Genomic DNA, 23,916 nt, shown 5'->3' on the forward strand with positions numbered 1-23,916 from the left:
ATTATGAAGAAATATTTATATAAGCATAAATGTCAAAGATGTTTATTATTTACACAACCTGTAAAGACACGGCCGGGCCCAGGCATGTCGGGCCCTTGGGCACCAGACTGCCCTGGGCCCTGGCACATGCACGCATGCCCCACCTACCTACCTACCTAGTGGGCAGAGGGGCGGGATGTTGGGCGAGCGAGTGGGTGAGTGGATGGGGGGTTGAGTGAGCAGGGGGCAGACAAGCAATCAGAGGTGGGCGATCAGGGGCAGGTCAGCAAGCGAGCGAGCAGGTGGGAGGGAGGGTAAGCGGGTGGGGGTGAACGAGAGAATGGGTGAGCAAGTGGGAGGGGGAAGGCCAGCAGGCAAGCAAGTGGGCACGGGGGAAGGCCAACGACAAGCAGTTGGGAGGGAGGGAGGGCAAACAAGCATGTGGGGGGAGGCAGCTCCCTCCCTACGATCCGCACCAGGGATCCTGCCTCAGAAGGGGAGTGCTAGTCCCCCACCCTAATGAGGGTCCCTTCAGGGCCCCCATGTGCCACGGGACTCTCAGACAGGGTGCCACCTGGCCCCCTATATTTATAGTGCAGTCCTATGCATATTTACCTAGAAGCAAATCCCAATGTATTCAATGGGGCTCCCTCAGACAGGGAAGCATGCACGGGACTGCAATTCAATGATAAGGAACTTTACTCAACCAATCCAAAATTCAGAATCATGCCACTTTAAGCTGTTTTGCAACTGTTTTATATTTGTTTTACAGTTACTGGATTTTAAATGGCTTTATTTCTTGTTATGAGCTGCCTTTATTTCCAACTCTACCTCAGAGGGTTGTTGGAAATATTTAATATACGCACACACTGGAGATGTAAAAACACATACACCCCATACAATAGTTTATTGTCAAAACCAGTTGGCCATTGCAGAACATTTTTTTAAAAAAATAACTATTAGTTTCCTGCCAAATAAAAGCAGTGACACCAAAGTAAGCCCTGCCTTACTGCTTTAAAAAAAGGGGATCTGAGGTGGAAAGAAAGATTTACAACACAATCCTTTTCTATGTTCTATTTTCTATTAGGGTTGCCAGGTTCAGGGCCTGAGACTGATCCTGTATCTTTAGGAGAAGAGAAAGTCAGCCAAGTGCAGGTGTTCTTGCAACACTGTAATGGAAAAAACCACAAGGTGGAATTCTCCCTTCCCCCTGCACAACTTTTAAAGATACAGAAACCTCTTGGAGGCTATACAGCTATTTATTCACATTGGATTAGATTTAGATCCATACCTGGCAAGGGAGATACCTTGATCACGAAGACCCCAACTAATTAAGTTGGACTTAAATCCCACTGAAATCTATTGGATATGTTAGTGATGATTTAACTTAATTCCTATTGAAATCAGTGGGAGCTAAGTTTAACATAGACTGTGTACACACCATATATTTAAGGCACTGTTTCTCATGAATGAGACTTTTCTCCCTTGTAAATGAGGTTTAAGGTACATTGCACAATTATATGCCCAAGGAATAATCTGTTTTTTTGCTGTAAAATCTCTACATGTGTGACTTGTGAGATGAATTTTCCTCTTTTAAAATGTTATTCAGCTCACCTCCACACATTGCAACCTTTGGTTCCAGACCATTAAATAAAAAGTTCATGCTTTGTAGAAATCCAAAAGAAAGAAAATGGCTGGGGAATTCACAATCCTTTGTTATCCATGGGGGGAAAAAGTCCTCATACAGGGAAGCATTTTATTCTATACCTCAGTGTATTTTGTAACCACTTCTACAGAGAACACAGTTTTTAAACAAAAGAAAACATAAAGCAAATGCATATTAGGCTGCTGTAGTTGTGCAGTTTATCAAAGGCGAAATGAAAAATAACATTGAGCTACCTCACAGTAAGGTACTGAGATCCAATTGAAACTGTTACTTTTGGCATTTCATCTAATTGCTTATGCATAAGTCTGATGTCAATATTTCTGGAATAGTTGATTTTCTTTATTTTTGGGTCCTTAAAAAAGCAAAGCAAATAACATGAATTCTGTACTGGAACTTGTGCTAGTAGTTTGTTCCTGAGTCAGAGGTGGGGGACTGCAGGTCCATGGGCCAAATATGGCCCATGGGGCTTTCCTAGTCAACTCACAGCATTCACTCATCCCCCACATGTGTTATTTAGGCTTGTAGGCAGCCTTCTATTAATGCCAATAGAAGGCTATTTTCAAGCCTAATTTGAATGGCGGGGAGTTTTTTGAGGGCGAGGGTTGCAGCTGGGAAAGGAACTGGTAACCCCTCCCTACTCACTGCAACCCCAAACATTCCCTCTATGCCCCCTGAAACCTCCCTCTGTGCTGCAATTAGGCTCAGGATTGCACTGAATCAGGCTACCAGTATCAATAGAAGGCTGTGTGGAAATGTAATTGCTCTGGGGTGAGGGGGCAATCTTCATGGACATTGTAGCTGGGAAGAAAAGGGTCAACTAAGGGCCTAAAGTCTTTTAATTTCCCTCTGATCTTACTGTTTACAAACACCCAACCCCACCGTACTCCACCATCAGATAGGATTTCATGGATCTGGGGAAGTTCACTGAAGTCCAGAAAAGCTTATCTCATCTTTTCAGAAGAAAGGCAAGACACAGACCTCTCTCACGCCTCCCCTCCCCTAGTGCAGGGATCCTTTTTGTATTAAAAACATCAGTGAGCGTGGACACTTTGTGTCAATCATAATTTTCCAAACTGATGCACCCACTGTAATGAGTAAGAGAATTAGGTTAAGGCCAACTGTAGGGAGTGGGGAGAAATTTCATTCAGTTCACATTTAAAGCTGAATGCATCAAATTCACACTTTTTGAAACAATATGAAAACTAAAACACAGCTGTCCTTTGAAATTTGAACTTATCCAAATTTTATGATATAGTTCTCCAACCAAAGAAAGCTTACAAAAATGCATATATTAGGGTGAGTGTGCATAAAAATGAATATATTGGTGACAATAACATACAAAAATGCATTATAGTCCAAGAAATTGCTTGCAAAAATGTATACATTAGTCAAAACTGCATACAAAAATGTGTTTGTTAGGAGAAATCCACATTAAAATGCTGACAAATTTTCATGAGGATTGTTTTTGTAAAAACATTCCACAAATTGCTGCAGAAATGTGGAGAACTGAATTTAAGATTGGAAAAAACGGAGAGAACCAAAACTGACAGGTCCTTCCATCTCCAGCCACCTGTAAATATTTGGGCACTTGGCTTTGGATATGAGTCATCCGTTTATATGTACATGTGGGTGTTCCCTTCTACAGCCAGCGTATGTGGCCATTATTATATTTTTCTTTAAAATAACTAAGTGAGTTATTAGGCAGAGAACTGGAGTCTGACCCAGGATGACCATGATCACCTGAGTGGAGTTGTGAACTCAGGTTTCCCACTTCAGATACAACACTGTACTCACTGCACCTCACTGAATGTAACTCTGTCTTTTCATCTCTCTCTCCCTCCTACATTCTACTTGCTCCACCTTTTTTTGCTAGAGCTTTCTGGTTGCTAAAGGGCCATCAACAAAGGTATATCCCTCCAGTGGGTTTACCCATAGACATGTAACCCGTAGACATGATGATTTGGGCGCAGTGAAAGATGATGATGGATTGGGCAACATTGCAACTGCCTGGTTCTTTTGCAGCTTTTCAGTGTGTATAAGTTAATTTAAATGTCTCCTTCACATGAGATAAAATTGAGTTACAGCTATGGGAAATGCAATGTACATTTTTTAATAGTTTATTTATTTATTTATTGCATTTATATACCGCCCCATAGCTGAAGCTCTCTGGCTGGTTTACAACAATTAAAAACATTAAAAACAAATATACAATTTTTTTTAAAAAACACATTTTTAAAAAGCAATTTAAAAACACATGCTAAAATGCCTAGGAGAAGAGGGAAGTCTTGACCTGGCGCTGAAAAGATAACAGTGTTGGCGCCAGGTGCACCTTGTCAGAGAAATCATTGCATAATTTGGGGACCACCACTGAGAAGGCCCTCTCCCTTGTTCCCAGACTCCCAGCTTCCCTCCGGGGAGGCATCCGAAGGAGGGCCTTAGATGTTGCGCGTAGTGTATGGGTGGGTTCATGTCGGGACAGGAGTTCCATCAGGTATTGTGGTCCCGAGCCATGTAAGGCTTTATAGGTTAAAACCAGCACCTTGAATTGGGCTCAGAAACATACTGGCAGCCAATGCAAGTGGGCCAGAATTGGTTTTATATGTTCAAACTGTCTGGTCCCTGTTACCAATCTGGCCACTGCATTTTGCAGAAGCTGCAGTTTCCGAACCATCTTAAAAGGCAGCCCCATGTAGAGCACATTGCAGTAATTTGTAGTTGAATTTTTCATAGCATCCCATGGTAAGATATCCCCACAAACCCATCAGCAATTAATTGTATATCTCTGCCTTGCCCTTTTTATGCAACCACTATTTTTTTGTTTTGCTATTTTTTGTCTGCTACTAGAAGTTATACATAGTAATATCTACAGGGAAAGTAGTATACATGATAACCTAATAGGAACGGTAGCTTAAACTGGGAGTATCATTCAGAGTTATAGCCCCAAATTGTTAGACTTTTTCTTGCTATGCATGGATAGCTGAAAATGTGGTTCTGAGTGTGGGACAAGGGACAAGAGGACCTCAGATGCAAGGCTGGGAGGTTGAGCAGGGAGGTTGAGCAGGGAGGTCTGCAGAAAGGAGTGGTGGACTCTTGATATGACACACTTGATATGCATAGGCTCTGAGTATATTAAGATCTTGAAAGAGTATACAAGTTTACAACCAGCACACTCGCACACTATACTGCTTTACATTATTGGGAAAAAGGTATGAATAGTGGCTGCTGCTAAATATTGCTATCTCACTGTTTGGTATTTATATTGATTGCTGACGGATTGCACCATGCAGGGTATCTGCTGCTATTTTATGAGTTGATCATCATTTAAATGTGAAATGATCCAAGGTTTTGTTGTATTGCTTTTATGTTGCAAGCTGCTCTGAACTCTCTCTTGGGAGGACAGACAAGGTATAAATTTGATACATAAAATAATAAAAAGAAAGCAACCCTGGTTGGTTGCAGAGAAGATCCCGACTCTGTGCTGAAAAGCATGCTGTCAGCTGCAGACCAAATTCCCAAGGAAGCCTGAACAGGTGGTCTGAATTCTACTGACAGGTGTTACTAGTTCCAGTGTTAAGGACAGCTGGCTTTTCTACCTCAAATTCTGGAATCAAAAGCTCTCTCTTGAAGGCAATATGTCAAAGCTAAGCAAATTTGTTTTTGTCACAGTCAATGTTCTTATCCCCACTGTGGTGCTCATTATGATGATACCAGATTTTCATTTTTTTGTAAAAAAATTGCTAGTTCGGCAGCTCACATTGAACTTGTGGGATAATTAGATTTGTTTTGGCTTCCTTGCACTAGCTTGCTCAACAGTCCAAATGCTGGCACTGAAATGGGAGTTTGAGTTCAAATACATATCGGCTAGAGTTCACAATGCAAGCACATACGGAAAGCTCGCATCTGTGTGATATTTTTGAGGGTTCTGTTAAAGAATGCTGTTAAAACAGCCCTGGCAGATAGAGTTAGAAATAGCATTGCTTTTAATTTTAACTTCATTAAAATGGGACTGAAGAAAGAGGGGCAATAAATTGTAAACCTTTACAGTGCTTTCTGGGAAGGTGTACAGAGTGCCGTTCCTTTTTTTTTCATTTATATAAAAAGGACATTTTCACGCCCTTGGCAGCAGCAACAACAATGCACTGTAGCCCAAACTACAGTTTATGGGACTATGTATGGGAGTTGCTGACCTGCATCTCCTCAGTAATGTCACGTTGGAAAGGCTGGAAAGTGCTAGAGAATGTTTACTGGAAAGAAAACCATGTATTCTGCCCTTGACTACCTCACAATGATAAGGTAAGCTCAAAACCCCGCACTGACTGAAATTCTAAAGTGACTTCCAAACAGGGCAGAAAAATGGAAGCCTCTTTCACAGGGGAAGAAAATTGGAGAGCAGATTTCAACCTAGATTGCCAATAATGTGCCATTTTGCTTTTAGAAAAATAAATACTTTAAATAAAATTTAAAAACAATAAAAACAAATATATTTTTCTTTACGAGTGAAATAAGAAAAATAAAGGAACATGGGGGTGTTTTCTGAACAGCAGCTACAACATATGGTCTTATCTTCCTGCATCCTCAAGAAAGAAATGGTGACAGCGGCCATGAAATTTATAATAAATATTTGAGGAGAAAGTAAAGTACAGTTTTCATCTACGTGACTGCAGAGAAAAACATGAAAAGGTAAGCAAATGAGATCAGTGTTTCAGAAAGGCCAAGAACTATAGCCTGAGATCATTTTTTACCTAGGATATTGCAATGCATGTTACTGTATTCACAACATAATGCATTCTCATCTAGGACATCTAGGCTCATTCAACAAAGTATGGCTAGCATTTATGTATTTATTAGAAATATATTATTTAAAGTATTTATAATCTGCCTTTCACCTGAAGGCTGGGGTGGGGGTATACACAGTTCAAGCCAGTTTCTTAAACAAGAAATTTAAACAGTGTGAAACAAAATACAGGATTCAGTTACTAATAAAACCACCAGTAGTGACAGAAATTCAAATGCCTAGTACATGCCACTCCCCAAACTTTATTTAGACTTGTACTGGCTTGGGACCTGTATCTTTAGGAAAAGAAAGAATAAGGACATGCAGAACATTATATATTACATTCTAGTTAAACAAACATAGTTATTAGTTACCATCTTGGATTCAAATCAAATCTTTATTGTTATGCTCAATGACCAGCATAAAATGGAGATATACAATTCTCATAAGAGATTATTCTAATATACAGAAGAATAAAGTGCAATAAAATGGGGTAAGGAAATACAAGAAAAAATGTTAAAACATGATATTATAAGATTAGATTGTTAAGACATCAGATTATAAAGTTCCGAGAGGGGAATAGTTTGTAAGATTAACTGCAGCTTCTGCTGCATCAGACCAAGGGTTCCATCAAGCACTGCCTCCTGCAGTGCTCAACCAGGCTTTGTGAAGCTCACAAGCAGAGTACTCGGTACTGCTGCTTCAAATTACACTTTCCCCATGAACTAACCCTGAAAAAGTGGGACAAAGCTATGATACATATATCGAGCATTATATCATGCATATGATATCATACATATATTGAACAACCTTAATAAATGCTGCCTATATTAATATTGCTTGTGTAATATATTTTTTGATCCAGTTTACTACTGAGCGCTCCTTCACAGCCAAGTTGGAAATGTGCCATAGTATATGGTGAGCTTATTCTTTAAAAATGATTTGTCACACTTTCCATCTCAGATGGGATTATATGAATTAAAGGCTGTCCTGCATTTCCTCTTCCAGACTGCATGTGTTGCTTAAGTAACTCAGACTTGCCTTTATCTCATGTTTTGTTTTTAAAAGTCTAACAGAAATAAAGATATTATCTTAAACTTTCCCCTGATGGACTATTTTCCAGTACTTTAGAGTTGCTGGAAATGTAAAATGAAAATGATGAGAAATTGTAATAAATCTTAGAAATATAATCTTTATAGGGGGATAAAAAGCACAGACATGATTACACCAAATATCAGTCAATTAGAGTTCAAGTAAATCTCATCTCTGTCTGACATAATGTAGTTCACACAATTTCCCTTTCTTTTCATGTAGTAGTAGTAGTCTGTATATTTGAATATGTGGTGGCACCTATGGCTATCTGTGAGTATGAATCCTATGGATGTGTCACCAGAATAATCTGGGTAGCCATATATTTGATATATATATTATAGATAATATATATATAATAATTTCATTGTTGAAAAGATTCTATATCAAGGACCTGCAAGTGGAGGTCCCCAGGCCAAACCTGGTCCTCTGAGGGGTTACCTAGTTTGTCATTTTATGTATTTACTAGGAGCTCTGCTCCTGCTCACTTCACTCGCCAACCTTACCTATTGTCACTGGTGCTCCCCCCCGTGGGTCACCAGTGTGCTCCCCTTCCCCTTCCCCCATGGGCTGCCAGTGCAATCCCCTCCCCTCCTTGGGTCACCAGCATGCTCCTCCTCCCCTCTATGGGTCACCAGCATGCTCCCCATCCCCCACAGGTCACCAGCATGCTCCCCCTCCTCCATGGGTTGCCAGTGTTCTCCCCCATGGTTCAGCAGTGTACCCCCATTCGCCCCATGGGTCACCAGCATGCTCCACCTCCCCATCCTTCCTATGGGTTGCTGGCATGCTCCCTCCATGGGTTGCCAGCACCCTCCCCCCATGGATCACCAGTGCTCCTCCCTCCCTTCCCCTCCCTCCCACTGACCCACTGAGGGTCAGGCCCATCCAGCACAGCTGCCTCCACCACACTCACTCACTTGCAAAATGCCACCACTGATGCCAACACCGGGCTCCTCAAAACAACATCTTGAGGGTCATGGCTCCACATCCCTGCTTTAGGAGGTAGGGATGAGACATATGCTCAATGTTCCCTTCCTCTCTTCTCATAATGGCCCTCCAACTTGTTCTGTTCAGGGTTATGCATAATGTACCATAGTCTCAGATCTCTGGGACAGACACCCACACCCACAATTACACAATATCAAAATGAAACATACAAACCATCAGCATTCCAAACCCAGACATAATGGGATGGAGGCTCCCTACAATTTTCTTTCTGGTTCACATAAATTACAAATGGGTGCCATATTTTGAGAAAGTTATCTTTTTTGGTGACACCTTGAGCAACTCTTAATTTAACCGTTAGCTTTTCCATGAAAGCCAGGTACCAATCATCCACATTTTCCAGTGTGTTTTTACTGTGATTCTGGTGTCCATAAACAGATGTCCTATTAATATTTTATATTTGACATCTTTATTAGCCCCTTCAAAAAAATTGTGAATTTTGAGGTTCTGTCTATGTGTTGGAAGGTTATAAATTCAATTTCGTTGAATATCAAATTCCAACATTATTGCATCCAGGCATACTCCCACCACATGTGGTGACAGGTACCAACCAACATGACTCCAGCATTTGGGGGAGTGTCCGACTTATCCTAGAAAGATGTACCAGTGCGAGATACCACCTATGAACTATTTTTAGTATAGTCTCATATTTCATTAGAGGGGGTGTTTCCCAATGGTCTGCTCCAGAATTTTTTCCAATCCTCCTCTACTTCCAGTCTCCCTCCCAAATTATTTTAAGTCCCATTAAAGTTTCTCCATCACTGTCCAATAATAACTGTTTCTCTGAGACAAAAATGGGAGAGCAGGCTGGGTGGGAAGAAAAAGAAAGGGAACCTTATGGTGAACTGAAGGGAAGTCAGAGGCAGTTGACATGTGGGGGGACAATGCTTTTTCCACATATACATATAAAGCATTGTCCATCTAGAAGGAGAAACAGGGAATGTGACTATCATTCTCCTGGGTTTCTTCTGAGAGTCATGTGAAATCTCATATTGTGGGTAATGCAACACATGAATCAAAGTTCAGAGAAGAAATGCAGCTTTCCCTTTCAAACAAGACCCGGGAGCATGGAAAGAAAACATGCAAGTCCCATTAGAAAAGCTGACAAAGGCATCTTGATGAAGTCCATCACACTGCTGGGTTTAAATAATTATTTGTAAAACAGTAAGTTAAGTCCTGTCAGTTAAACATACATATTCAGGTGTTCATCTATGCCTGTTTAAACAGGCCCTTTGCTATCATTAGCATCATATGTATAGACTAAACCCAAGAAACCACTGTGGACATTTTTACAATTGTTGACAACTTTTCTTTTCTAGCAGAAAGTGATCTTGGAGAAAGGCCACTTTGAGAAATGGCAGAAGCTAGTGGCTGGAGGTTCACTGTTTCCCCATTCCTGATCTAAAGGGCCTGCTGACAAGTTGTCTCATCACTAGTAAATGTTCCTCTTCCTTCTCAGTAAATGCCATGAGTCAAGACTGCATCCCAATAAGGACTTGTTTCAGTTTTTACAAATGATGAGGACAGCAGCAAAAACCAACCTTACTCAGGAGGTGCTCCTTTTTAGGGACAGACAAAGAAAAGAGCATTCATTGGGCTCCTTTAGAATTTCTGCTTAACATTTCTGATGAGCCAACAAATAGTCTTGTAAGGTTGTGTAGACTACATGTTTGTAGGCCAGGGGTTCCATATGGGTACCAGAAGGTTATGCCACAGACCTCACCAGGATTATCACATTAAACAGATGCCTGCATAATATATGCTAAAACACAGCTTCCCAGATAACAATATCTTTTAAATCATTTAATGTGTTTATATTGATCCAAGAGGAAACATCGATTTATACAAGTTTTACTGTTATATGGTTTCCCATTCTGTTACTTCAGGCCTACATAAACACATTTTATAAATAAATAACCTTCCTAAATTCATTTCTTTCTTGTTATTGTTTCTCTTAAAATAGCCCTACTTTTAAAGCATACTGAAATCACAGACATAAAACTCCATTTAAATAATGTAACACTGACAGAACCTGACACATAGCCTGGACATTCAGAGCTGTGGTTGGCTCAAGCCACTGAACTCAAGCCACTGTGCCTTTCATTTTCCACAGGAGCATTATTGCAGCTTTAAGTGTGGATTTCCTGGTGGTGCTGCTAATGGTTGATAATAATAATAATAATAAAATAAAATTTTATTTCTGAGTCGCCTATCTGGCCGAAATAACGGCCACTCTAGGCGATGCACATTAATACAATAAAATACAATATAAAATAGATAAGACCATCATCGGCTAACCCACTCTTCCAGTTAATAACACATTAACAACTAACCCATCCCAGAAATCCCATAGGCCTGCCTGAATAGCCAGGTCTTCAAGGCCTGGCGGAAACCAATTAAGGAGGGGGCATGACGAAGATCAAACGGGAGGGAATTCCAGAGGGTGGGGACCACAACTGAAAATGCCCTCTCTCTGGTCCGTACCAACCTTGCTGTTTTAGTTGGTGGAACCGAGAGAAGGTCTTGTGTGGCTGATCTCGTCAGGCGGCATAATTGGTGATGCTGGAGGCGCTCCTTCAGATAAACTGGGCCGAAACCGTATAGGGCTTTAAAGGTCAAGACCAACACCTTGAATTGGGCCCGGTAAACAATTGGCAACCAGTGTAGATCTACTAACACCGGAGTGATGTGATCACGACGACGGCTGTTCTTAATCAGCCATGCCGCCGCATTTTGTACCAATTGTAATTTCCGGACCGTTTTCAAGGGTAGCCCCATGTAGAGCGCATTACAGTAGTCTAAGCGAGAGGAGACCAGGGCATGTGTCATCCGTGGGAGCAGATGAACAGGAAGGTAGGGTTGCAGCCTTCGTATCAGATGTAGTTGGTACCAAGCCACCCGGCTCACTGCCGAAATCTGAGCCTCCATGGACAGCTGGGAGTCTAAAATGACCCCCAAGGCTGCGGACCTGGTCTTTCAGGGGTAATCTTACACCATCAAACACCAGGTCTATATCTCCTAATCTTCTCTTGTCTCCCACGAGCAACACCTCGGTCTTATCGGGGTTCAGCTTCAGCCTATTCCTTCCCATCCATCCACTTACGGATGCCAGGCACTTGGACATGGTATCCACAGCCAACTCTGGTGAGGACTTAAACGAGAGATAGAGCTGAGTGTCATCCCCATATTGGTGGCACTGCAGCCCAAATCTCCTGATGATGGTCCCCAGCGGCTTTACATAGATGTTGAATAGCATGGGGGAGAGGATAGAACCCTGTGGCACTCCACAAGTGAGAGGCCAAGGGTCTGAAAACTCATCCCCCAATGCCACCCGCTGATGCCTGTCTGAGAGATAGGAACGGAGCCACCGTAAAACAGTGCCCCCTATGCCTAATCCCTCCAGGCGAGCTAAAAGGATACCGTGGTCGACGGTATCAAAAGCCACTGAAAGGTCCAGGAGGACAAGGAGGGTATATTTGTTGTAGTAGTAGTAGTAGTGTAGTTATTATTATTATTATAAAATGCATGTGTTTTCTGTCATTATGTTAATTAAAACTAGGTTTCTGTTCTGGACATCTCCCACACAAAAGATTGCATTGAAGTCTGACTCAATATTCATATTGACAAGCCAGTTCATGTGTAGCTCAAGAAGCAAGACTAATATTGATCCAAACTATGCCAAATCTTTCTAGAGGGAAGGAAAGCAAGATAATGTGTTGTGTTGACATATAACTTCTGCAAAAACATGAACACTATGTTCTGGAAAACACTAGAAAGACTTTCCCCACATCATTATTTGAGGTCCGCTTTACAAATTGAGACAGTTTGGAAATTTTAGTTAGGCAGCCAGCCACACAGACATATGTTGTGTTTTGTTCTAATATGCCCTGTTTTTTTGGAGCTCTGCAGTCTACAATGAAATTACCACTGAATCCTATCAGTTGCAAAGCAAAATTAAGAACATCAGTCCCGATGTGAATGTTAGCTTTCCCCCCCACAACTGAGATTATACAGAACTGCTACACTTCTTAGGAGCACTATTCCTGCACTGAACAGGACTAGTATTGAGCAGGACTGGATGATCTCCAAGGTACCTTCCAGCTCAAAAAATCTGATTCTGTGCTCAAGTTTCATAGAATTATTCCATAGTTACTCTTTTGAAGAATCCTCAGTGCTAAAAACTGAGGGTTTTTTTTCCTGACTCCACAAGTCAGTATTTCACAACAGCTCTGTGTAATCATGGAAGTTGGCCTACAGTGAATTGCAGATTTAGTGAACATGGAGATTAATAAATTTGCTGGGAGGTAACTAATCCCCCAAAATCATACTTACAAATTGTTTACACAACAAAGATTCATAAATAGTTATGCATAACAAGCTTCCTGAAATGGTCTGATGCTTGTAAAGGTACCTTTGAGCTTCACCCTCTCATTCTGGGTGAAATTTCTCCTTTTGAAATTGAATATTATTATGGTGGATTTAACTGAGCACAGATATGTTGAATTTCATAAGGCTGAGGTCATTGTTTCCATCCAGGATCCTGGACACCACTTAAAAACAAGATCCTGCTGTTTGTTTATATGGTTGCTCAGGACATATTATTTACACCACCTTGGTGGAGATGATATAATCAATTATACTTTCACTTCTACATGAAACAGAGGAACTTATTTAACTGGTGTAGGAAGTCTAAACACTTTGTGTCTCTGAAGGCTATCTATATCTTCAATTTTATATTTGTGCAAGAGTATTTTATATGTGACCTATGTCTTTTACATGAAGACCATCCTTCCTTACTGTATCGGGTTGTTTCTCCCTTCTCAGCAGGAATTGTGTCAGGTTCCCTAATGCCTGAGGGTATATGGGCTCTACTAGACTCATCTGATGATAATAAAATAAACTGTTGTATTGGGAGTCCTGTGTATCCTGTCTGCTGAAACCTTCTTCCTGTCTGTAGAAAGGCATTGTTTATCCCAAGGGGAAAGTGTTCCTTGCCAGACAATGCAAAGCAGCCTCTCACATTCCCCTTAGAACCAGAGAAAGGAAACCGAAGAGCTGCCAGCCAGAGATGAAGAGGAAAGACATGCCGCATCATTCAGTGCTAATAATGACCAGAAATTCTTGATAGCAGCAAGTTATTCAGTGTATTTTCAGTTTTAAAATAAGAGGTGAATACTGCAGTCAGAGGGATGTGAGTTTTAAAACCTCTGTCCACTAATAATAATCCAAGACTTTTGATAGAAACTAGAGGTCATAATAAATAATTCAGCTTGTAGGACACTTCCTGAATGAAAAAAACAGATAGGTTTATCTAAAACCCAGATAATTACATGAAAGTGACCTGACAGTATGTGTGTGTGTGTGCACTCATGTATGGGTCACTTGCGTAAACTAGTAAAACGTTGGCTAGTTCTTACTATTGGGCTGCTGTTGATGAACATTCAAACAATAACCTGGAAGCATTCTTGTGGATGAATATTTTGTACTGTATTGTTACACTTTACCCCAACCTAATGGAAGGGCTGTAGCTCAATGGTAAAGTCACCACTGCATCCACAAGTAGCCTCTCAGCAGAGCTTGTCTAAGTGATGAATGGACTTTTGTCACCTGCCCAAGAAAGCTTTGCTCGGTTACCCTCAGCAGGCTGCTATAACAACCTTGGGAGGCACTTTAGGGACAAAATCACTCAGATTCGGATAGAGTTGGATGCCACAGTTGGCGCAAATCCAGTGGAGGCATCCAGTGCCCTGTCTGTTCCTTCTGTACTGGATCAGTTTCAATTATTGTGGCTTGAGGATGTGGACAAGCTGCTTGAAAAAGTGCAACCGATGACCTCTCTGTTTAACCCTTGCCCATCTTGGCTTCTTAGGGTTAGCCATAGGGGATTGACTGGGTGAGTCCAGGGAGTTCTCAATGCTTTATTGGGGAATATAGAGATTGAAGAAGCAACATGGACAACTATGTGGACTAAATTTCCATACCATTCAATATCAACAGCCATGAAGGAACTAATGTTTGTTTGTTTGTTTATTGCATTTGTATGCTGCCCCATAGCTGAAGCTGTCTGGGTGGTTTACAACAATTAAAAACATTAAAAACATATATACAAATTTAAAAAACATATTTTTAAAAGCAATTTAAATGTTAAAAGTTAATGTTAAAAGTGGTGCAAAAATGGTATCTTCCAAGTTGTCGCATATTAATAAAACCATCTCCCCTCTATGCTGGAGAGGATGCTTAGAGAAAGGTTCTTTCCCCCACATGTAGTGGACATGTGTTAAGGTGGCTGTATTTTGGGTCTTAGTGTGCACACAAATAGAAAAAATCACAAAGCAGGATCACAAAGCTGTCATCAGGATACATAAAACCCCAGAATTAGCCCTGTTAAATCTATTCTTGAATGGAAACCAGACCCTTAAGGATAAACAATTGATTAGGTTTCTTTTAGTTGCAGCCTGGTTATTAATAGCACAATTTTGGAAGGATCTGAAAGGTATATCTATTTTGTTGTGGTATTGTAGAGTCTTGCAATTAGCCTTAATAGAGGAATTGTCACAGAAGTTAAAGGCAAAAGGGCAGAAATTTAAAAAAACTTTTGTGGCACAGTGGGGGAGCTTTATTACATATACTAATGTAGCAGACAATAAAAACAAGGTTCCCAAGGCGTTCCAAAATTTATGGAATCTATAAAGGTGACCAAATAACCACCTGATTATTTGCTTGTATATTTAAGTGCAGGAAATCTTATTATATATATATATATATATATATATGTTGTTTACCCTTTACTTTCAGTGGATGTATGACTTTTTTGAAAATTAATAAAAAATTTAAAACATCAGTGCTTCATTGAAGATGCTAAAGTGTCATCTGCCATGAACGAGGCTGTGGTGTGTCCCCTCCTTAAGAAGACCTCCTTGGACCCAGAAGTGTTAATCAATTATCAGCCAGTGGCAAATATCCCCTTTTTTGGCAAGGTGCTCGAGAAGGAGGTGGTGGTGGTCCAGCTTCAAGAATGCTTGGAGGAAACTGACAACTTTGATCCATTCCAGTCTAACTTCAGGCCTGGTCATGGCACTGAAACTGCCTTGGCCATCCTAGTTGATGACATGTGTCGGGAGAGAGATAGGGGGAGTGCAACCCTGCTCATTCTTCTTGATCTTTTGGTGGCTTTTGATACTGTTAACCATAGTATACTTCTGGAGTGGCTCAAGGAGGTGTGGGTTGGGGGCACTGTATTTCAGTGGTTCTGCTCCTACCTCCAGGGATGTTTCCAGAAAATAGTTATGGGAGGCTTCTGTTTGACACCATGGGAGCTTCCCTGTGCTGTCCCCAAAGTCTCATCCTATCCCTCATGCTATTTAACCCTGGGAGCTGTCTTCAGGAGTTTTGGAATGAAGTGTCATCAATATGCAGATGACACACAGCTCTGTCTTTCTGTTCTATCTGAATTAGGAGAGGCAGTTGAAGTGCTAGACAGGTGTTTGGAGGCAGTGATGGGCTGGATGTGGGCCAACAAGCTGAAAATGAATCCTGAAAAGACAGAGATGTGTTCCAAGTTCTCAAGTCCAGATGTGGGAAGACAGCCTGTTCTGGATGGGATTTTATTTCCCTGGAAGGAATAAGATTGTAGTCTGGGGGTACTCCTGGGTCCAACATTGTCACTTGAGGCCCAAGTGGCCTTGGTGGCTAGGAGTGCCTATTTCCAGCTAAGGCTGGTTTGCAAGCTATGGCCCCTTGTGGATAGAGACAACTTGTCCCAGGTTGGAACTCCAAATTTAACGCTGAGTCCAGGAGCACACCCAAACTGCAAACCTGTGTCTTCAGGGGGAGTGTAACCCCATCCAGCACAGGCTGTATCCCTATTCCCTGATTCGCCTTACGACTGACCAGGAGCACCTCTGTCTTGTCTGGATTAAGCTTCAATTTGTTCACCCTCATCCAGTCCACCACTGACACCAGACACTGGTTTAAAACCGAGACAGCTTCCTTGGAATTAGGTGGAAAGGAGACATAGAGTTGGGTGTCATCAGCATACTGATGGCACCGAACCCCAAATCCCCGGACAACCTCTCCCAGCGGTTTCATGTAGATGTTAAATAGCATAGGGGATAAAACTGAGCCCTGAGGGACCCCACAGGTCAATGGCCAAGAGGTCGAACAGGAATCCCCCAGCACCACTTTCTGGGTTCGTCCCTCCAGGAAGGAATGGAGCCACTGCAAAAAAGTGCCCCTAAGTCCCATCCCAGCAAGGCGGCCCAGAAGAATACCATGGCCGATGGTATCAAAAGCCGCTGAGAGGTCCAGCAGAACCAACAGGGATACACTCCCCCTGTCCAGTTCTCTGCATAGGTCGTCCACCAAGGCGACCAAAGCCGTCTCCATCCCATAACCAGGCCTGAAACCAGATTGAAATGGATCCAGATAATCTGTTTCATCCAAGAATCCCTGGAGCTGGGAGGCCACCACACGCTCTATTACCTTACCCAAAAATGGAATATTGGACACTGACCGGAAATTATTCATTATGAAGGGGTCCAGGGAGGGCTTTTTTAACAAAGGCCTTACAACTGCCTCCTTTAGGCAACCTGGAACTCTGCCTTGGTGTAAGGAGGCATTAACCACTCCCCCCACCCACTCAGCCAGTCCCTCTCTGGCACTTTTTATAAGCCAGGAAGGGCAAGGGTCTACCAGACATGTGGTGGCTCTCACCTCTCCAAGGATCTTGTCCAAATCCTCGGGCTGTACAAATTGAAAAGAATCCATCATTATTGGACAGACAGGAGCCAAAGTTACATCCCCTGAGACTGTATCAATTATAGCGTCTAAGTCGGAACGAATGTGAGCGACTTTATCTGCAAAGTGCTGTGCAAACTCTTGACAGCGGGCTGTTGAGTGATCTATATTACCTCTCAGGGGCCAGAATGTAAAAGACCCCTGACCACTTGAAACAGCTCCACTGGACGGCTCCCTGCAGATGCAATGGTGGCAGAAAAGAATGATTTCTTTGCTGCCTGCACTGCCACGGAGTAGGCCTTCAAGGAGGCTCTAGCCCGTGTTCGGTCAGACTCGCTCCGAGTCTTCCGCCAACGTCGCTCTAGTCTCCATCTCATTCGTTTCATCACCGCCAGCTCCTTGGTAAACCAAGGGGCTGGTTTGGCTCCACTTTGTGAGAGAGGACGCTCAGGAGCGATCATGTCCACCGCCCTGGCCATTTCCCCATTCCAGAGGTCAACCAGAGCTTCGACAGAATTGCCTGCCGAGGTGGCAGGAAAATCCCCAAGAGCCATCAGGAAACCATCCGGATCCATCAGCCTCCTGGGGCAAACCATCCTAATCGGTCCCCCACCCCTGCAGAGGTTCCGTGTCCCAGTGAGTCTAAACCCCACCAGGTAGTGATCTGTCCATGACAAAGGAACTACAGAAAGTTCCTCCACACCAAGATCACCATCATCCCCCTCCACACAGAAAACAAGGTCCAGGGTGTGGCCAGCAACATGAGTGGGGCCAGATACTACTTGGGACAGACCCATGGTTGTCATGGAGGCCATGAAGTCCTGAGCCACTCCCGACAGGGCGGCCTTGGCATGGATGTTGAAGTCCCCCAGCACCACAAGCCGAGAGGACTCCAACATCAGCCCCGAAACCACCCCGGCTAGCTCAGGAAGGGAGACTGTTGAGCAGCGGGGTGGGCGGTACACCAACAGAATCCCTAATCTGTCCCGACCACCCAACTTCAAATACACACACTCACACCCTGGACACTGTGGGGTAGGGCACCTGGTCAGGGAGATAGTATCCCGATAGACCACTGCGACTCCACCTCCCTGCCCCCCAGGTCTTGCCTGCTGCTGCACAGAGAAACCTGGTGGGCAAAGCTGAGAGAGATTAACACCCCCCCCAGCTTCATCCAACCAGGTCTCAGTAATACAAGCCAGGTCGGCATGCTCATCCAGGATCAAGTCCTGAATGGCCGTTGTTTTACCATTCACCAACCTGGCATTCACAAGCAGCAATTTCAGCCCGGGGGAAATGTCACCACGGCTATCCAGGCTCTGTTGCATACCCCTCTCCCCTGATAACATAACTGCCTCCCTGCTCCATATCTCCCTCTGCCCTCTACAACACTAATGGTAGCCCCCTGGATCCCCCTCCCTCCCCTCTTGTAGTGAAGACACATCCTACCGCTATAAGACAGACAAAAGTGTTGTTCTTGAGCAAACACACTACTAGCAAGCCAGTATAAACACGTAGAAAACTGCTGGAGTGGGTCACCAAAACTGCTGAGTCAGGGCCTAGCTCTTAACCCTGAGTCAGGCCTTAGTCATAGTCCAACAAAAGCAGGGAATCCCAGAGGCGAGGCCGGGGACCAAGGCAGCCGAAGTCCAAGACCGACAGAGTCCCAGGTTTCTGCAGTGGCCAGGAGTGCTTTTGCACAATTAAGATTAGTGCGCCAACTGCGCCCGTTCCTTGAGCTGTCTGATCTGGCCACGGTGACACATGCCTTAGTTACATCCCATTTAGATTATTGTAACGCGCTCTACGTGGGGCTGCCTCTGAAGACTGTTCGGAAACTTCAGTTGGTACAACGTGCTGCAGCCAGAATGTTAACTGGGGCGGGTTACAGGGACCGTACTACCCCCCTGTTAAAAAAGCTCCACTGGTTGCCAGTCTGTTTCCGGACACAATTCAAAGTGCTGGTGTTGACCTATAAAGCCCTATACGGCTTAGGTTCAGGCTATTTATCAGACCGTATCCCCCTGTATGAGCCTGCCCGGGCCCTGATATCCTCAGGAGAGGCCCTTCTCTCAATACCCACATCTTCTCAAGTACGACTAGTGGGGACGCGTGAGAGGGCCTTCTTGGTGGCTGCCCCTAGGCTTTGGAATTCCCTTCCTAGGGAGGTAAGAATGACCCCCTCTTCACAGTCCTTCCGCCGACAAGCAAAGACCTTCCTATTCCAACAAGCCTTTGGAATTGAAGGCTAAGGATAGGGCTTGAAGGGTGCTGCATTGCTAATGTCTATTATATCATTTTTAAACTAGTTTGAACTTTTTTAGCTATATGTGTGTATGGTTTTAATATTGGAAATAGTTTAATCTTATTTTAACGTAGACTTTGTATGTTTTTAATTATATGTATTTTTTATCTGGAACCCGCCATGAGTTCCAGTTTTGGAAAAATGGCGGGGTATAAATAAAGATAATAATAATAATAATAATAATAATAATAATAATAATAATACTCCATGTTATGGTAACTACCAGATTGGATTGTTGTAATGCACTGTACTTGGGGCTGCCCTTGAAGACTATTCAGAAACTTCAACTGGCCCAAAGTACAGCAACTAGGTTACTGGCTGGGGTTGCTTTTAGATGGACCAATGATCTGGGTAATTAGAAGGCAGCTTCTTCTGTTCCACTTGGAAGCACTAAAACGAAGGGGACCCCAGAGAGCAACGATGATGGGAATGTGGCCAATGTGGCCAGAAGGGAGACATGTGGTCTGTAGAGTAGAAAGGAAGCTCAAGGCTGGAGACAGACAACAAAATTAAGAGTGGTGCAGGCAGAGTTGTTGGCCTGACCTGGAGGCCTTTGTCTGCAGGAGAAATGAAACAGCAATACTCTAGCATCAGGGAACCAGAATGGGAAAGGATTCCACAGGAAATGTAACCCTACAAAATCATTTGCAGTGGTGCAGTAAGAAGTGCTACCCTGGCTGGCTGATCTGGAGTCCATGAAGAATTTAATTTAAACATGAAGTATTCTGGGCAAGAGTGGGGAAACTGTTGCCAATTTCTCCATTTTCTGAGGGCCACAACCCAAGGCAGTTGGGGCACATACATAGGGCCCCATAAAACCTTTAAAATGTAGCTCATTGCATCACAAATAAAGAGGTTCTACGCCAGAGGGAAAAACCTTTAGCAAAAGGACTCCAGATAACTTTTAAAAAGTAACGCAGCAGTAGGCAAAATATCACAAGTCATCAGCCAATATGACAGGCAGATGTGAGTGTGTGTGTGGGAGGCATATCTATACACCAAGGATGGTGAACATGTGGCCCTCCAGATGTTGTTGGACTCTAGCTTCTATCAGACCCATCCAGCATGGCTAATTGTCTGGGAGGATGGGAGTTGCAGTCCAGCAACATCTAAAGTGCCTCAGGTTCCACATCCCTATTTATTTATTTATTTATTTTATTTCATTTATAAACCGCCCATAGCGAGTAGCTCTCTGGGCGGTGAACAAAACAAGATTAAAATACAGTAGATACAATAAAATCAGTAACAAACAGCTTGGGAAGAGTGTATCTGAAGGACTGCCTTCTCTTTTATGAACCAGCTTAAGAATTAAGGTACTTCTCTGAGTGTCCCCAAGTACTATGAGGTGAGGCAGATGGAAAAGGAGAAAGGGCATTGTCAGTGGTACTGTTCTGTTCAAGGAATGCTCTCCTGAAAGAGACTCACCCAGCATCCTCATTATTTGATTTTAATTTTTTTCTGTTTGTCCAGGCATTTTAGTGAGTTTTTATAAAAAAGATGTTTTCTGGAAAAAAATACTAATGGTTCTATCTGTTACCTCCCCTCAGCGGCACATTGGCTTTATGCTGCTTCTGTGTTCGAATTTTCATCTGCTGCTTTCTTGCTTTTGTTGTTTTAGGGTGCTCTAGACTGTCACTGTTTTGCAAAGAGATTCAAGCACATACCATTAAAATGCTCCATTGCCCCAGTGCAACAAATCCCCATTAGACACACTCTCTCTCTCTTTGCAATAATGAAAGTGATGGGAAAATGCACCAAAAGATGTGGGATGAGTGAACAAATGATGAATGGGAAGATGTGTAAACACCCTGCAAGCAAATCAAGAGGATTTCTGTATAAATGTCCCGTAAACAAATCAGAATGAATGATAAATATAGACAGGACATAGTCTAATCACAGTGTAAGCTTTGTGCAAGCAAGTCAGCATGAACACTGGACAAACAGGTTGTGCAAGCTGCATTGTTTAAATGGTTTATTTTATATTATGATTGTTACCTGCTTTGGGAAATTTATTCAAATTGAAAAGAGGCTTAAAACTTACTAAATTATACAGCCACCAGAGTGGGTGTATGCTATAGCCAGCATGAATTTTTCACATTCCGCAATGTCAAATTGAAAATATCCCCAATGCCATTCTGATGCTTCCCATAAGCTCATTTCAAAACCAAACCTTATTTACTTATAGTTCTGAACTCAGAAACGCTTGCTTAGCAGCCCTCTACATTTTCATGGTGATACACACAACAGTCAGAGAGAAGTGAGAGTTCAAAGTGTAAAAAGAGAGGGGGGGAAAGATCCCTGTTGGACTTGTTTCTGTCAGTGTTCTCATAATTTGTTGAAATTAATTAAAAATCAGCCATGTTCACAGAGTACCTGTAATCCTATTACTGACCTTGCCCCATACTCTGACCTTCATCTTCTGCAATTTAAAAGTTAAAAAAATGCCTGGCTGATTTTTAATTAATTGAAGACATTTAGCATTGAACTCAATGATAATGTCAGGCATGCTCAGTAAGAACCAACTGTCAATGTTCTAAAAGCCAGACTCAGCTGCTGGGCTTGGTTTGCCTAATCAGGTGGCCACACCCACACCAGACATTTATTTCACTTTAGACAGTCATGGCTTCCCCCAAAGAATCTTGAGGAGTGTATTTTGTGAAGGGCACTGAGAGGAGACTCCTGTTCCCCTGACAGAGCCCAGTGGCCAGAGTGGTTTAAAAGTCAGCTGTTCTGATAGCAGCTCTGTGAGGGGAACAGGGCATCTCCTAGCAGCTCTCAGCACCCTTCACTAACTACACTTCCCAGGATTCTTTGGGGGAAGCCATGACTGTCTAAAGTGAAATAAAGATCTGGTGTGGATGTGGCCAGGGACAGCTTTGGTTTAAATTTGGGTGGGAGGCTACGTGTGCCTGCTGTAGAATAAAAAGGTGGGGAAACCCTAAAGAAATGATACTGTTCACAATGTTTTCCTTTTGGAAAGGAAAGGGGCTTCTCTTCTGCCCAGTGCCCACCCACCCAATCTCTTCCCCTCCCCCTTCCCTCCCCTTCCTGCCCTCCTTCCCCTTCCCCCTTCCCTATGTCAGTCTCACCTATCCTAAGCATGATTGCACAGTAGTAAATCCCACTGAACTCAAAAAGCATGCAAATGATCAAACCTGCCCTCCCCTCCTCCTCCCTCCCATCTCCTCCTTTATGCTCCTTTCCTCTCCCTTCCTTCACCTCTCCTGCCTCCCCTTCCAATTCCCTCCTTCCTGCTCCCCATCCTTCCATTTCCCTCTTCCCTCACTTCATCCTTCCCTCTCCACTCCCCTCTCCCTCCTCCTCCCTCATGATCAGTTTTACATATCCTAACAATGATTGCACAGGAGTAAATCCCACTGAACTCAATAAGCATGCAAATGATCAGACCTGCCTTTCCCCTCCCCCTCTCCTGTCCCTTCCTCCTCCCTTCTTCCTCCCCTCCCCTCCCCACTTCCTTCTTCCTCCTCCCTTGCCCGCATGTTACCAAATTCTTCCAAGCTACACAGGAAGTGGATTGGACTATGAAAGACCAACCCAAATTTTGTTTGCATTTTGACAAATTTATAGGGCACTCCAATATCTCAGAGAGGAGGTCAGGTCTCCTGCTACCCTGGTGCATTCACTATAGCTGCACAATTTCCCTGCTTTTAAAGTTTGATAGAAATATCTGTTGGCTATAGGTACGTTCTTAAACTGCAAGGTTTTTCGCCTATTAGTGAATAACTAACTAAACCATAAAAAAGTCTCCAGAACTAATCATCATCATCATCATATGAGCACAAAAGCAAAACCCAGCACACATCTGAACATAAAAGCAAATTCAGCCAACTTTTTTGCATCTCTAGCATGTTTTTGTCTTTATTGCATCACATTTTTCTAACAGTTACCTTTTCTGCCATTGGGTCTATTTCATATGTTTTAAAGAAAGAAGAAAAGAAAGAACAGATAATATCAAGAATTTCAGATAATATGTAAGAAAAATGTAACATGGAAGATGTAACCTTGTATTGTGCAATAGGATTGATTAGGACCGATTAAGAATGTACACTTACTGTTGAATGTTCCTGTTAATATTATGTTTTTATGTTTAGTTTTTTCTTTGATACCTTCTTATTTGTCAAATGATTAAAAATGCAATAAAGATAACTGAGAAAAAGAAAAAAGAGTTTCTGATAGTAAAGAAATAGACCGGAGAAAATAATAACGTAGCCAACGAAAAAATAGAGCAAATTGATATAATAAGCTGGTGCCTCTCTCACACTGGGCCTTCACCACACTTTTTGCATTTCTGTTTTCTGTAAACATCCTCTAGCTTTTCCCTTGTTGTTGAATAGGAAC

General features: G+C 42.7%; 1 long non-coding RNA gene across 2 annotated transcripts; it reads left to right on the forward strand.

Annotated features, from left to right (window-relative positions):
* The first annotated feature begins 6,156 nt into the window (after positions 1-6,156).
* Positions 6,157-10,893, forward strand: LOC133371264 (uncharacterized). 2 transcript variants are annotated; one of them, XR_009759288.1, is made up of 3 exons: positions 6,157-6,325; positions 7,285-7,337; positions 9,836-10,893. It is a non-coding gene; the product is annotated as an uncharacterized LOC133371264 (long non-coding RNA). The 2 variants fall into 2 exon arrangements; XR_009759289.1 differs by having other exon boundaries at positions 9,839-10,893.
* Positions 10,894-23,916: the final 13,023 nt, after the last annotated feature.

The sequence above is a fragment of the Rhineura floridana genome, chromosome 1 (genome assembly GCF_030035675.1).
Source record: "Rhineura floridana isolate rRhiFlo1 chromosome 1, rRhiFlo1.hap2, whole genome shotgun sequence".
Taxonomy (NCBI): domain Eukaryota; kingdom Metazoa; phylum Chordata; class Lepidosauria; order Squamata; family Rhineuridae; genus Rhineura; species Rhineura floridana.